The sequence below is a fragment of the Bubalus bubalis genome, chromosome 6 (assembly GCF_019923935.1).
Source record: "Bubalus bubalis isolate 160015118507 breed Murrah chromosome 6, NDDB_SH_1, whole genome shotgun sequence".
Classification (NCBI taxonomy): Eukaryota; Metazoa; Chordata; class Mammalia; order Artiodactyla; family Bovidae; genus Bubalus; species Bubalus bubalis.
In genome coordinates this window covers 20719988-20736660 of record NC_059162.1, presented here as the reverse complement: position 1 = coordinate 20736660, position 16673 = coordinate 20719988, and the positions used below count along the sequence as shown (strand labels likewise).

Below are 16673 nucleotides of genomic sequence, written 5' to 3'. Positions count from 1 at the left end.
AAGCAAGCATTTTTAATTCCACCAAAGAGTCAAGAAGTTATTTCTATCAAAAAAGCAAAGGGCTGACTCTAGCAAAGTAAAATCACAAATTCCTCATTAAATGCTAGGCCTAACTGATTCGATTTATAAATGTTAAGATCACAGTCTCTCTAAGAATCTGCTATTATAAATCTGTCCCAAATGCTTTACCCACAGTTAAAGGCTCAACAAATATTCTTCAAAAGAAGGAATACTTAATGATGAAGCTGCTGCTCTAGAAAGACAAACTGACAACACTCTGTATTCAAGTATCTTTTTAAAGATTTAACTAACATTTATTGTGCACCAATCAAGTACCAAGCACTAGGCTAGACACACCCATATAAATCACCTCATTAACCTCATGAGCCATGCCCAGAAATTCCTGGAATCAAAATGCTAAATTGACTGGATCCTCAATACTAGTTTTAACACTTACAACCTTGATCCCACCTGATTAGTTCTTAAAATTCAGTTCCTACTGGAATTCAGCACATCACTCTCACAGATTTAAGCATCTTTTAATGCTTTCTACTATGTAATGCCCATGAAAAAAAAACCCTGTGCCTATTTTTAAACTGCTAACTCCAGAACACTGCTCATTCCAAATATGGCACATAGTAATAATGGCCTTAATCTAACAAGTACTCTCTTGGATCACACTTGCTAAAGAATAAACCCAAAATGCCAACAAAATTGAATTTCAGCTAGGCAGAAGACATTGAATTTTAATAGTCTTCCCAACCTCGAGACTATTTTCTAGTTCTCTGAATACAGAAAGTCTTCTCTGTTTGAATGAGCTGTGGAAAGCAAGTTTGACCCAAGAGTCACACACTCATCAGAAAGAACCAAGGGAAAAAGAAAAAAAAAAATTCCAACTGGCATGACCACATTACAATGTTAACAACATATTACTCATCATTGTGCTACAAGAAAGAACTTGCAAGTGGGCAAGGAAGTCAAAGAAACAACTCTCCCAGTCCTCAAAGCACAAACACATCCAAATGCCAAAGCAGGTCAGGCTGTCCAGTTTACACCCAGGTATGAGTGGGTTCAGACAGACTGGGGAGAAGAGGGGAGAAGAGAGGAAAATAATTGTGCAGCTGTGCCTGCCAGCCCCACGCAGATTTCTTTCTTGGACTCATCAAGAACCCTTTAAAAAAGAAATACTGGGGGAACTTATCTATTTTTACAACTTGATATGTGCAATTACAGACAACATGTAGTATATGTAAATGGCAGCATATTATAAAAACTGTTGCAGACATTCCCCTTGGAATCCATCAGATCTATATTTAAATCCTAGCTCTGCCACTTTCTTGCTATGGCACCTTGCACAAGCTATTTAACTTCTCTACATCTTAGCAGGAACCTTACCTGATATTCACTGTGATATCCCTCAGCACCTTAAACTGTGCCGAAATATCCTGGTGAATTAATATTAACGTAGTAATAAATACTCTGGATGAATTATCTGCAAGCAGGTATAAGAATATCTAACCTATGGAGTTGTTATTAGTAATAAATGAGGTGATTATATAAAGCCCTTAGTATAACTCAGCCTAGGGTCTTCACTATTAAACAGTAAAGTTTTCTCCCCTTTATTCCCTAGCCAGGGCAAAAGTTCTAAAAGAAGGGCTTCCCTTTTTTTTTTTTTTTAAACAAAAGAAGGGGTCAGTAATCTGCCTGCCAATGTAGAATACAAGACAGATCCCGATCCGGGAAAATCCCACATACTGTGGAGCAACCAAGCCCATGCACCACAACTACTGAGCCTGTGCTCTAGAGCCTGGGAGCCACAAGTACTGAGCCCACGTGCCACAACTACTGAAGCCTGCATGCCCTAGAGCCCATGCTCTGCAACAAGAGAAGCCACCGCATTGAGAAGCTACCGCACTGAGAAGCCTGCGCACCGCAGCTGAAGAGTAGACCCTGCTCTCCGCAACTGGAGGAAAGCAGCAACGAAGACCCAGCACAGCCTAAATAATAAATAAAATGACATACGAAAAAAGTTATAAAAGAAGAGTCATGGCAAGGATTAAGATAGGATAAGAATTGCAGAAGCCAAACAATGGAATACAGTGGCTAGCAGGGACTTAGCATAAAATCTAGAAATATTCAATCTTGGCTAATGAAATTATGTAATAGTGCCAGACCCTTACAGCAGATATATAGTAAGTGTTAGCTGATCCAGAAAATGCTATTTTGAGTCTGCAGGTATCTGTTACCACATCTGGTAAAAGCCTGGTAGAAGGGGGAAAGCAAAGGAAAGGAAAAAAAAGTATAAGAAAGAGTCATACCTTAAATATACCTGACTACATATTTAAAAACAAAATATAAATGATTTTTCACAAGGCCATTTGAGTCTCTAAAAACATACCATTAGCAAAAATACCATATTGATCCATACAATTGACAGCCCTTTTTAAGTAATAAGATCTGTGTAAGGAAACTGTTCGTAACTGCTGACAGAGTAAATAAGCTTGAAAGATTCAGTTCCAAAACTCTCCTCCTCCCATTACTCCAAAAAGACTAAGGTGGCCTTTGAGGTTATTTCATCTATAGTTTGTAAGCAAAGCAACCTACCTATAAGCACGGGAAAGGACTATTTTATCTTCAAACATTGGGGGTCAGAGAGTATATGCAATTAAGTCCAAAATCTAAAGGAAATTTATTTCCTTGACTGTGAGGAAGTGAAACTCAGAAGATAGTTCTAAGAAACCCAGGTCATTGTAACACTGTGAGCCTGAGAGAACTATACACATTTAGAGCCTAAATACAAGGAAAACGTATGTAGAACTGAAACAGCTTGTGGTTAAACCTCATCATAATGTGGTCTTCAACTTCCCATTTCACTTCCAGGCTCTGTGTTTTTAACCACTTGACCCACCTCCTCGTAAGCTGTATATAATAGAAATAGCACTGGACAACAGTCAAAAGCATGGGCTCTACACCAAGTTTCACTACTTACAAGGCATGCAAACCAGTCACTTAAACTCTGTACTCAGTATGATCTGAATGTTGGGCTAGACTCAGTGCTTTTTTCCACCAAGGCATTCCTTTGGAGAATAAATGTATTAGAAACCACGCAAACCCAGCTCCCCTACTGCTATAACCCAGATTAAAAACATGTGCATTGTTCTTATCTATCTCTTTCCTATAAAAGCAGTTACCAAATGGTGTTTAGTTTTCTTCAAATCACTTGAATCCCTCCTTTTTCTCCATTCCCATCATCCCTGTAAAGACTCCTTTCCCAGAATTGAACAGTCTTCTAACTGCTCTCTCTCCTTCCATTTCACACCACATGGCTGAAACAATTTTCCAAAAATACTAATTTACATATATAATTCCCTGCTCAAGGATTTTTCATTGTAAAGATAAACTGAAATCCTCTGCATGGGATTTAAGGTCCTCTCCAATTCATCTAACTCTCCAACTTTATTAATCTCATTGCTCTCCTAGATGAAACAAGACAGGCTCAGCTCCCTGTTCTCATTCCTTCAATGTTCCCCTCTCCACTTACCCAGTCTTCTCTCTTCTCCAAGGCCTAGATTATACTAAGGGTACAAATGTTCCCTTATCCACTCTCTCTAAACTTCTGTATATATCTCTATCCCTTTACCCCAAAAAGACTAATGCAGCCTTTGAGCCTACTTCACCTACAGTTTGCAACCAAAGCAACCTACCTACAAGCAGGGGGAAGGACTATTTTATCTTCAAAACTGTGGGTTGGAGAGCATATGTAACGTCATGGGTATTGAGACTTAATACCCATGACTTTGTATTACTAGTTTTCTTTTTATGCAAACATTCAATCTTCATAACTAATTATTAAGTTCTTGATGACTTTAATCTTTCTATACCTGAGGCCTAACTTTTCAGAGGGCTGCTGCTGCTGCTAAGTCGCTTCAGTCGTGTCCGACTCTGTGTGACCCCATAGACAGCAGCCCACCAGGCTCCCCCGTCCCTGGGATTTTCCAGGCAAGAGTACTGGAGTGGGGTGCCATTGCCTTCTCCATTTCAGAGGGCAGATACCCAATAAAATGTTTTTTGGTGAGGGTAACTACCTTGAACAAGTCATTTAAATATTCTGGGACACATTTTCCTCACCCAGAAAATGATGACAATATGTAAATTCCTTTTCCATTCTAAAATACTATGTGAGATTATACGTAATACTACACAGTCTGTTTTTCTTTTTTCTAAAAATGTGTGTCTCTGTGTTTGCATCCTATTTTAACCCAGAATATAAATTCCCAAGGAGCCAATTCTCCTAATACTTGTTTAGTTTATTTAGTAGGTAACATAACCTTGGCACCTCCTTAGAGCATCTTGTCCAAATTCCAGTACACAACACGTGTTCAGTAAAAGGAATTTATCATCTCAGCCAGGAAGCAAACATCAAGGAAAGTCTGCACAGATGACTTTTTTCAATCTTAATTTCCATAATGAACTAGAATACTACAAAAAATTACAAGTGTGACAGAAGGACCTTAACGTTAAAATGAGAGGTCACCTCGTGTCAAATAGCTAGAATTTACTTCAGGCAGCCAAAGAAGTTAGGGTGCAGCAAATCTTAAGTCTAACTCTCAAATTCTATTTTCAGAATTCTGAGGAGTCTGGGAAGTCTTTATCCCCAGTCAGTAAACAGGGACCAAGTATTCCTCATATTAGATAATCTTGCCCCTAGTACTAAGGGAAATTTTCAGAAAATGAAGAGTCTACACACTCAGCCAGGTGAGCTCCCAGTTCAATGATGAAAGCAAATACTCACAAAGGAACTCAAAAGAGCAGGAAAGTTTTTAAAAGAAATGAGAGCATACTATCTAAAATATTTTTGTTAGCATTATTACATGTTCCCATTATCTTGCCTCAGTTCCTCACATGGGACTATCTTCATGTAAATATCAAGACTGACTAGTTCTAAAGCCTCAGATGAATTCTTTTCCTTTGAAGTCAGTTATTAATGATTCAAAAGGCACTAGTAGACCACCTCATTTAAAATGACCTGACTTTTCAAAGAATGATTTTAGAACACAAAGATGATACTTTCAAAGCTGATGTGGCCTCCTCAATATACCTTTGGTATAGCTAAGGTACAAGGTTTATAAAGAATTCTAAGCCAGGTTTGGAATGACAGGAGGAAACAGAACCTCTTTAAATCTGTATGCATATCCCTTTTCCCCCATTTCTGTTCCTCAGTCCTATTCTATGATATCTATTAACTCCCGCTATCTACCCTGTTTCTTTGCTCTTTCTCCTGACATCCGCATTCCTCTTCCCTTTTAACCTAAGAACTGTTGGGGGAACCACAGGTAGGAATCTGGTGCTAGGAGTTAGGGCTCTTACACTCTTCCCTGTTAAGTCTCCAGATAAAGTCAATGGTGACAAGAAATTTTCTCTTCCATGGTTTTCCCCACCACCCCAGATCTCCCTTATCAAGACTAGAGAAGAGACATGAGAGGGTGGCAGGAAATGATAGTGGGGGAATCATTTACTCAAAGATTGTAAGCTCATTAAAATCAATCAATTACATGTATTACAGCTACTGACGGCAAGAGTTTTCATCTCAGGCTCATTTTCCTGAGGTGAGGTTGTATGCCCTAAAACACTCACACACTCCCCCACAACCTTCCCCAATATACTAAATGTCTGCTGAGAAATAAGAACATTTTATCAAAAATCGGAGCTAAAGATAACTACAAAAAGAAAATCTGTTGTAAAGTTCAGAAGTGCATTTTAGAATTATAAATAGAGTTGGAATTATTCACTTCAAAAAGGTCTGTGATAATGTTCTACAAGAACCCCAACAGGAAATCAAGACCTGACCTATTAAATTTAACCCCAGTTTAAGCAATGACCATTAAATACAAGATTAAGCAATAACCATTTAACACAATAACCATTAAACATAAGTTTAAAGAATAACCATTGGTGATATATGACTTATTTTATCTATAAAATTGCAATTTCATTATAGTTCAACTTAACATTTAATTTCTTCCTGGCAGGGGAGGGAAGGGCTTTGGTGAGGCCTAAACAATGTTATGTTGGTACTACACATTCCAGAATTAAAAGCTTAAGAATATTTTGCCGAGATACAATCTGGTCTCATCGATAAAAGTGGTGCTGTTAAAAGTATATGTACATATACACACAAATGTGTACATTTATTAGGCCTTCTTTTTCAGAGACCAAAGAATTCCTGTTTCTCAGCAGTATTTATTAAGTGAACAGATAGGCTGCTTTTTCTCACCATCAATGTAAATCTCCAGGGAAGGTGTCAAGGCCTTGATGACAATAGCAGAATTTGATAGCTAGTGAAATGAGTCTGGCCACAGAAGTACACTGCCTCAAATGCCATCAGGATCAATTCCCAGGAGTTTCCTCATTGGGATGATATCACCAATCAATTTTCATTTCATTTCTCAGGAATGTTTGCTCTCATCTCCTATAGGAAGTCAGTCTTGAATGCACTCAACATTTATGTACATTTTTATATAATTTACAGTGCTGGATGTTTCTTTATAAGCTTTTTCATAAAGGCCACACAATATTGCTCATAATTACACAGCTCACCAACTCAGAGGACTGTTTTTATTGTTTTATTCATTAATTAACCATTTAGTCACTAAATAGTGACTAATAGTGACTAAATGCCTAATATATTTATGTTACTGTGGCAAGTAAATATGAGGGATACAAAGATAAAAGAAACTACTTATCTGCTTTCAAGGAGCTCACAGTATAAAAGAGGCAAGCCAAGGGCATAAATAAACTAAAATACAAAAATACACAACTACGACCAGATCAGCATCAATAAAATGATAGGCAGCTTCAGAAATAGGAAAGATCACAGCTTGCAGGAGGAGAAAAATCAGGAAAGTTTTCATGGAAGATAGGGTTTAAACTGGGACTTTGATGGTAGGACTATTTCACAAGACAAGTGGGGAGGGCAGTGGAGGAAACAGGCTTAAAGATCAGGTGATTAAATGAACTAGATCTACATGTAAATAATTCTGAAAAACAGCACTGAGAGACAGGGTTGCAAAAAATACCTGCAGTATGATTCTGATTTTTATTTATGATTTCAAAATAAAACTATATGTTGCTTGTGCCTACATTACACATTTTTTTTAAAGTATAAAACATAAAATGCAATGATACATACCAATTTAGGCCAGTATTCATTTCCCAGGAAAAAGGGGATAAGGATGCAGAGTAGGACTTTGGCTATATCTAATACTTAACAGTTTATATCTTAAAGACAGCGAGAAATCTAAAATAAACCTGACAAAATGTTAATATCCACTAAATCTGGGTTGTGGGCTCAAAATTATGTTAGGGTTTTTCCCCCTGAACTTTCCAAAATATTTAAAATATCTTATTATTCAAAGTGTTTAAATTAAGAAAGGGCCCGGAGACTGGAAGAATAGGGGAGTCATTAACACAAGAGTAATCAGGAGCTGGTTTAGGTTCCCCTAAACTTCCAGAGAACAACTGACAAGCTCCGTTTTAGACTGAAGAGGATCCTTTATATCCCTCACCCAGTGTGCACAAAAAGCACTGAGAGCAAAGTGAGGGGCAGGGCGGGGGGGGGGGGGGGGGGGGGGGGGGGGGTGGGCGGAGGCTGACAAATATGGACAAGAAAGAAGTATTTATTGCCATCCTAGATCAGATAAATGAAGGGAGTGAGAACCACCTTCCCACGTAACTTAAATGCCTGCGTAACCAAGTCATCTCCCCTAAAACAAAGCCAAGGAAACTTCCAGTTACATAGGAATTCAGATAAAGACTCACTATGAGTAGCTATTCTGTGCCTCCTCTCTCTCCACCCCTCCCCCAAACACTCACAAACAAAAACAAAATGTACCCTTGCCCACTTGAGAAAGAATTAAGAATTGGCAGCTCTGCTGAAGTGGACAGTCTCCAATCCAAGGCCTTTCTCTAGAGATGTTGACAGAGCCCAGAGGAAGGAGTAAGGAATTCATAAATCAGTTTTGATGAAGGCTTGTCAATGGAAGATATCCATCCTTCCACATCCCCCTCATGTTCCAGCTTTCCCCAGGGGAACCTAAGGACCGCTAAGATGTCCTCTATCCTATTCTGTTCTTCTCCAGCAAAAAAAAGACTTAAAACACAAGATCCAAATTCTTACATTGCACTTTAAACCCAAACAATTTACCTTCACAAAAACCCAATGACTTTAAAAATATGGGGAAGAAAGAGGTAGAATCCAATAATAATGACAAATCTTTTTTTTTTAGATATACTTTTTGCTGGTACCCAATTTATCATAACATTTCTTTTACCAAAGTTTCATTGATACAGCTTAAAACTAAGTTTAAAAGAAAACTAGAAGGGAACTTAGTAGGAGAGAGAAATACATCTGCACCCACAATAAAACAAATACCTTGACATCCCTCCACATCTGAATCACTTGAATCACTGAAGAATTCTAACATCCTAGTCACTCCACTCCAGGGCGTCCAACTGCCCCAGGCCAAAGCTCCAAATCCCCATGGCACTCTTAGGGCAGATATTCCTCAGTCAGACCCGGGAAGACACCACTGCCACTGCTCACTCTCGACTAGAATAAAGGACGATGAAATGAAATGAAAGAAGTCCTTCTGTCTTCAAGCACAATGCAGCATGGCAGAATGGAACAAACACTGCAACAGGACTTGTGAGGGAATTAGAGAGGTGAGCTAATATTTATTAATCACCCACTACATTACAGGCATGAATACTGAATTTCAGACTAAGCCATCACTTCACTACTTCTGTGATCCGGAGTACATCTCAGGTATTCCATCTGAAAATCAATGAGGGAAACTAAGAAAGGGGAACAGTCCCTCTTGTTCTCTGATTCTATTTCTACAAACATGATCACTCAACAAAAAATGTATTAGTAAGTTATTTCAAAAGTCTTTTGCTCTGTTCCTCTCCAATCTACTCTCTCTATACCACTGACAAAATAATCTTTCTAGAACATGAAACTTTATCACTCATGGTTTAAAAACCCTTAAATGGCTTATCATTTCATGCAGCACAAGATAAAACTGTCCATGATCAGCCTTACCTACTTCTCCAGCCTCATCCCTGACCTCCAACCCTGTCCTCCAACTATAATATTAATAACTACTTAAAAGTTACCTGAAGAAGTCTGGCTGTTTCGTTCCTTTAAGCATTTATTCATGCTGTTTTCTCAGCCTTGGGTGTACTTCTCTTTCTAATCTGTAGGGTACATCCTTGACTCATCTTTCAAGACTCAGCTCAAATATCATCTCCTCTGGGAGGCACTTTCCAACCCTCTGAACGTCCAAGGCAGAACTGCCCCCTACATACCTTTATCACAACATCAATCACACTTCACTTCATCTATATATTGACACATCTATCTTCCACTAGACCCATAAACTCCCTGTAGGCAGAGACCTTGTCTGACTTATCTGTTTCCTCAGTGCCTAAGACAGTGCTCACAAGGTAAGACACATTCAAAGGACTGATGGAATAGGGAAGACAGGAATGGAAAAGATGAAAGGAGAAGAAAAAACTCGATTAAGATGGCCTGAAGAATAGAGAATAGTAGTGCTTATCAGTACCACAATCTGTGGCCTTCTGCTCTTTTCCTAAACTCTAGTCTTCAGAGAGCTTATTCATTTTCTTGGCTACAGCTATCACAGCAATGTTAAGGAACTCCAAAACCACACTTTCAAGCATTATTTACCCCTACCTCTCCACCGGCTAAGGCTCATCTCTAACAACTCGAACAGCTTTCATTTGGACATTTCATTGCCACTTTTTAAGTCCAAAACATTTCCAATTGAGCTCATCATATTTCCCCAAGAAATGAGGAAACCTCCCCAACTTCTTTACCCTGGTCAATGTCTCAGAAAGCCAGGCTTAAAACGCTGTAGTCATGTTTGATCGATCACTCTCCTTCATCTTCCACATCCAGTCCTCACTGATTTCAATTTTCCCTTCACAATCTTTTTTTCACTCTTTCCCCTCCACAACCCTAGCTCAGATCTCATCACCTCATACACCCCAGGTGCTCACCTCCTTTCCCTCCAAGCCAAATCTATTTCCTGTTATCATCATATTATGATCCTATAAAAAATTCTCAGTGGTTAGCTGTTTTCCATTATTTAAAATCTAAACTTATAAGCCTGACTTTTAAGACCCTCTATAAACACAGCTCCAAACCAACCTAACCATCTTTCTTTTATGACTATTCACTGCAACTCAGGTCAGTCTCATTACCACCCCAAGAACACCCCAAGTACATTCCTGTTTCCAAGTTTTTGCTTGATCTCTCCAAGCTCCAAAATGAAATGATTTGTTATTTGCTTCATCTTCATTTCCTGCACCTAATACAATTTTCTAAAGATCTGGAGTAAACTACAATTCCTCTGTGAAATCACTCATAATTACCTGAGTATTCTTCTCCCCAAATACTTATGGTTTGAGATCTGTATTATGCAATTGGTAATATACTTTCACATTTTAAAATTTTCTCTGGCATAAACAGTCTCAGTAGGTATTCACCTCTTCCTATTCCCCTTACTCCCAACTGGACTGTAAATTCCTCAAAGGCACAAAACTGTCATTTTTCCTGATCCTTCATACCACCTAATAGAACCAAATTCACAGCAAGTCACAAAAAATAATAGTTTCATGGTCTCTCCTAAGCAAAACTGTTTCTTATAGTCTAAGGTGTAAGACATAATTCTAAAACACACAGTTACAAATAATCCTGAACTAAACTGCATAAATGAAAATGCCTGATTTTTCCACCCCTGAATTTTAGCTCAGAAATACAATCTCCTGACTTCAGTGGTAAATAATAATCCTGTGCCCGTGACATCACAAGCACATAGTTTGGTAATGATTATGAGAAGGCTGGGGTAGGCAAGGATGAAGGAAAACAAGTCATATCAAAGAACAAAGATGGAAGAACAGCTATGTGATTTTTTTTTTTTTTTTGGTTTACTTCTTAAGCGTGGACACGTCACCTTCCTTTTTCTCTTTTTTTCTTAAATTGGCCATATTTTCAACAAGTTTACTTCAGAAGGAAAAAATCTAATAGATTTTCAAAGGAGCTAATACCTGCAGAGCCTATACAAAGCTCAAATCCTTTGAAAAGGCCAGCTTAATCTTCAACAATGCAGTCTGATGCAACAGGACTCCTCCAGATATTGTGAGTAAATACTTATTCAGAATGCAACATAGGCATCTTCTACCAATCGCTCTTAGGAATAAAGCAGACAGCTGAGAGGCCACATTGGACCCACACAGATATTTGAAAAGAAATCGGTCTTCATTAACAGACTCAGTGTAGCCCAGTCTTAATTATCCTCATATGGACTGTTCATTTTATGGATTTGAGGCAAAATTTTTAATTCAAGATTGATGGTTCTTGACTATCAATATATTTTCCTATCAGGTAATTCAGGTTTAGAAACAGAAATGCAAATTCATTCCATCAGTATGATCCCCAAACACTAAAATAAGTATGATTTTTAAAACAAGAAATTTCTTAAGCTCTGAATTACCTAAACTAGTGCTCCCTACAATAGCAGAGATAACTCAAAGTCAAATGCACTTGAAACACAACACTGTCCTTACCATAAGCTTGAAGAGAATCCAACCATAGATGCACGACTGCCTCACAGGCTGGTACAATGTGAGACAATAACAAGCAGAGTTCAAAAGAGTGAGTAAGGTGTGTGAATACAAAGACTTCTACAAGGAATCTTACATCTCCTGGCTGGTCTCTTTAGGCCTGGATATTCCAGAAAAGAAGGAGTCACAGTGTATTGGCACTTGCCTCCTTGTCCCTGAGTTCCTGGACCAGAGGGCTCACTACTTCTCACTAAATCCATCCTTTGTTCAAGGACCTACAATGACTCTATTGACCCTTTCATCAACACCCAACAGAGTCTGGCCTCTGAGTCCCCTCCACCCTCTCGCCTGCTCTACCCATGACTTGAGCAACCCACATTTTCTCTAGTCATTCTTATTTATTCTCCCCACAAACACAACTTAGTCATTCATACCATAACTGCACACTGTACATTCTATACTTTCTGCCCAGAAGATCTATTTCCTTTTACTCCCAACACAAAATAACTATTTCACTTACTTGCTCACAAATATTATATAAATAAAGATGGAGAAGTAAACTGTCCAAGGTCACAGCAGAGCCACGATTTGAACCAAGATCCACCTAACTCCATACACCATGCATCATTATGACTCTAATCCATAACCTGCCAAGTCCATTTCAAATTGTCCTGATTCAAATCTTCTCTAATTTACCTCATTCGTCTTCACTTATCTCATTTGTAGCACATTAAGCGTGGTTTTGTTTACATGCTTTTTCCTAAATGTTAAATCTTATAATAACAGTCTGCTTTCTCATTTATGTACTGCCTTCCCCAACATCACCCTGCTCCCAAGGGCAAGAACATCTGTTTTTTACATCTTTCGTATCTCCCCAAAGCCTGTCACTGGAGCTTGGAGACTGTCTTATCCACAGGAGTGTTCAATCATTATTCAGTAAGGATTTATTACTTTAAAAAAAATCAACTTCCTTCTTCTATCATACTGAAAAATCAACTAATTTCAGGCATTCATGAAAAAACTGTTCTGCACCTATATTCTAGTTACACCATCTATATTCTAGTTACACAGATTTTAATTATCTCACTTATCAGGGGCTGCTGAGTGGATTCCAGGCTGCCATTCCACAGCTCCTAAACTTGCATAGGAAAGATACTGCTGAAGTCACACTTCAAAGCATTGTTTCAGGATTTTTTCCCTGATGGGATGAGTGTCTGGGGTAAGGAGAAAAAGTGCTCCCTTACAATGTCCTCTTCCAGCATACTTAGCATGCTTGAGACATTCAGGAGCTCTAAAACTTTAACAAATGGCCCCATAACAATCTGAAAACTTATTTTTAATACTGACTTATTCCATCATAATTCACTTAGTAACATATATTGAAACTCAAAATTCCAAACAAAGCCTCTGAGAACTGAAAACAGTGATGGGCTATTGGGTTGCCCTACACTTATAGGATTTTATTCACCCCTTCAATCTCCACCCCTAACCCCAACCCTGGGAATAATACAGGTAGTTCAACTAGGGCAAGTTGCTAAAAACAGATATAAGCTGAATTTGCCAGATATCATCACTAATAATGGCACCAACTAACTCACAAATTAAAACAATTATTGGTAGTCAACAGACTCTGGAACAGTGTGTGTAATTTTGAAAAATTAGATATTACCCTCCAAATTAAATCATTTTCAATAGGAGCCCCAAAGAAAGAGATTAAGGGAAAAAAGCATCAGGAAAATTTCCAAGTTACTGGCAACATAACTACATCAAAATCCAACCAATAATTAACATCCATTACTGGTCAGCCTGCGTTATACAAGTCAGTATACAGACCTTTCTTTGGCAAAGGTTTACTTTTTTTTCACAAGGAAGTCTTTGGCATTAAATGAAAGGGATAAGTCAAAGTAGGCAAAAACAACAACAAAAATGACAGCAGTTTGAAAACTATTTTCCTTCTTTCCTTCCTGCTTCAACGCATACTGTCCAAAGTGGGTATCTGTTCAATTCTAAATTATTCATTCATGTTAATGGATGATTATCGGTAGAAAGGTACTGATAATCCAAAACGGAAAAAATCGAAAAATAATCTATTTCAGTTTTGGAAAATCTTTTCAGTACGTTTAACTTCTCAATTACTCCTGGCATGACCTAATATGTGTATTCATTTGTAATCTCTAAGTACAAAGTAACTGGCCACCAACTTAGGGAGGTGCTCTGAGGCATGCCGAGTAGCTAGTGGAAATTAGAACAGACTGGTATTCGGCTTCCCCGTGAACAACATCAATTTATTTTACAGTCCTGTCCAGCCTTCAAAATATCAATAGACTAGCACAGCAGGTTGGTTATTAACCTTTAAAAGAAAGGCTGGGGAAAACAATGAGGACAAAGAGTATAATTGTTTGCCCATAATGTATTCATTTGTAAATTATGCACAGCAAATGTTTAATTACAAGTCTGATTCTCCCTAGCCACCCAGCATAAGTCCCTACTGTCTTCTCCATCAAGAATGCAACCTCATTTATTAGGAAGGAAATTTTCTCTCTTTTAAAGTTAAGTAGTATAGAAAATGTTTTTAAAAGATTTAAGACTAGCTACCCTTATGGACCCACCTTCCTACTACTTCTTCCCTGTCCTTTTTCACTTGAGAAATAGGTTGAAAGACAAAGGTTTCCAGCGTCCTCTAACATCTAAATATACAGTACGATGTCAAAGACTAAACAATTACCCGTTTCTGATTTTATAGAAAGTATTTTATACATATATGAATTACAAGTCAACTAATTTTTGCCTTTGCATTCACGAAAACTCCCTGAAGAGTTGGGGAGAATCTCTTATATAAAATCTATTTTAGTTTAATTTTTATATTTATTGTGCCCAGAGAAGCCACCTAGGTTCCAGAGACTAAACACAGAGGGAGAGAAGGGTGAGAAAAAGAGAGAGGAAGAGAGACAGAGAGGGGGAGAGAGACTCAGAGCGCTGGTCCTTGTGAGCTGACAAGCTAAAAATACGCCGGCCCAGTAAACAAATCCCATTCCATCCCGACCGCAGCCACACCGTTAACCTAGTAATTATGAGAAGAGGAGTGAGATCACACAGCCCCCGGCTTACTCATCATCAGCTTCTAAAGTTTCCATCGGCTCATGGCAACTTTTTTTTTTCCCCCAAGTTCATAAGCCTGCCATAGAATCAATCTATCTCTCTATCACTCTCTTTCTCATATACACACTTCTTTTTCGCTCCCTTCCTCCATTACTGGACGCACCTCAGTTTAACTATCGATATGGCAGAACAGTTTGGTTTCTGCTCATTTTGAGACTTTAAAATGAACTTTATCGTACTATGAGAGTAGTAGCCGGCACTCCTAGCCATCTTAAAATTCCACCATCCCTCCCCGAAAGTCTAGCTGACAAGGAGAACCGTCCAAACTGCCCAGCACAGCTAAGGGAGGCCACGAACGGGGAAGGGGGGCTAGGAAGGTGGGACTCAGGTGAAAGGGAGGAGTAACGGGAGAAAGGTTGGGACCAAGCAAGGAACAGTCAGGGAGAGGAGGGGGTGCCGAGAGGACACGGCTCCGGGTGAAATACAATCAGAAAGGAGAAGAGGGACAGTGGCGATCAGAGGGTCAGAGTTTGGGAGTCTGAAGAGGCGGGAGGGGCGGGAACAGACGGGGGAGGGTGACAATGCGGGGGCTCCGTTACCCTCGCGGCTCCTGGGGCAAGGCCCTAGGCCGGGGCGGAGCGCGGGGCCCGGCTGCCTCTCCTCATTCCTCGGCTGTGACCCAGGGGTCCGGCCGGCCCCTCCCCCGTCGACGATGGAGGCGGAGGCGTTGGCTGAGACTGAGACCGCGGCTGCTGCTCCGCACAGGATCAGGAGCTGGAGCCAGACAGGACTGATCTGGACTGGCTTCCCCAGTGGCTTTTTGCCTGCTCCACACTCGGTCGCCACTCGGACTCCGGGCTGCTGGTTCAGGATCGGTGGTTTTCGGCCGTCCGGCCGGAAACAAGCGCCAGTTTCCGGCCGGAGCTGGTTGGCGGTGACACCCAAGCGGCCCCGAGCCTCCTCCCGCCCCGCCCCGCCCGGCCCGGCCCGGCCCGGCCCCGCCCCGTAACAGCCCCGCCCTGAGCGCCGCTCCCCAGGCTACGACCAGTTTGGCGGTTGCCCCGCTCCTGAACCCGTGTTTTCCTGGCGGGTGTTCCTAAAGTCCCTGGTCTGGAGAGTTCTTGAGCCGGAGCTAGATGGGTACTGGGTGGACTCTTGAAACTTTGAGGTGTAGTGAGTTGGACACAGCCCTTTGGGAAGAAGCAGAAAGAGGCGGGCTAGTTGTAGAAAGGTGAGAGAGATGAAAATTCTCAGAGAACCAGATGACTAAAATTCTAGTTACCCTACACGATCATTCTGGACTGAACGGAGGAAAATTAACAACGCTTCTTCCAGATCAGTCTCCACCCAGTTATGCACTCTCTCCTTCACTCCTGTAGTGAACATGCTTTTCTCTATAAACACTCAATATTTGTTTACTTGCATAACAATTATACCCTCTTGACATATCTACTTTAGATAGCGCAATCAAAACAAGTTATGTTGTGCTTTTTTGGTAACGCCTTTTAACAACAACTATGCTATCGCATAGTTCAATTCACAAATATTGAGTCCCTACTGTGTACCGTGTGGGCTTCCCTGGTGGCTTAGTGGGTAAAGCGTCTGCCTCCAATGCGGGAGACCCAGGTTCGATCCCTGGGTCGGGAAGATCCCCTGGAGCGGGAAATGGCAACTCAATACTCTTGCCTGGAAAATCCCATGGAGAAGCCTGGTGGGGCCGCAGAGTCGGACACGACTGAGCGACTTCACTTCACTTCACTGTGTACAACGCATTGTGCTCATTGATATTGGGATCACAAAAATGTACAAGACATAATTCCAGGCATCAAGGGCCTTACACTTTAGTAAAACACATAAAGTGAAAGTGTTAGTTGCTCAGTGATGTCCAGCTCTTTGCAATGCCAGGGGCTGGCTCACCAGGTCCCTCT

The 16673-nt window shown here is 40.1% G+C and overlaps 1 protein-coding gene and 1 non-coding gene across 2 annotated transcripts in view; one reads left to right on the top strand and one right to left on the bottom strand.

Moving 5' to 3' along the window:
* OTUD7B (OTU deubiquitinase 7B) overlaps positions 1–15662 on the bottom strand; it is a 59133-nt gene extending 43471 nt beyond the window's left edge. The window contains exon 1 of the mRNA XM_006049209.3: positions 15345–15662. The gene's annotated coding sequence lies outside the window, so the exon portion shown is untranslated. The remainder of the gene's footprint in view (positions 1–15344) is intronic.
* A 658-nt stretch (positions 15663–16320) lies between these two features.
* Positions 16321–16392, top strand: TRNAW-CCA. Its single transcript has one exon. It is a non-coding gene; the product is annotated as a tRNA-Trp (tRNA).
* Positions 16393–16673: the final 281 nt, after the last annotated feature.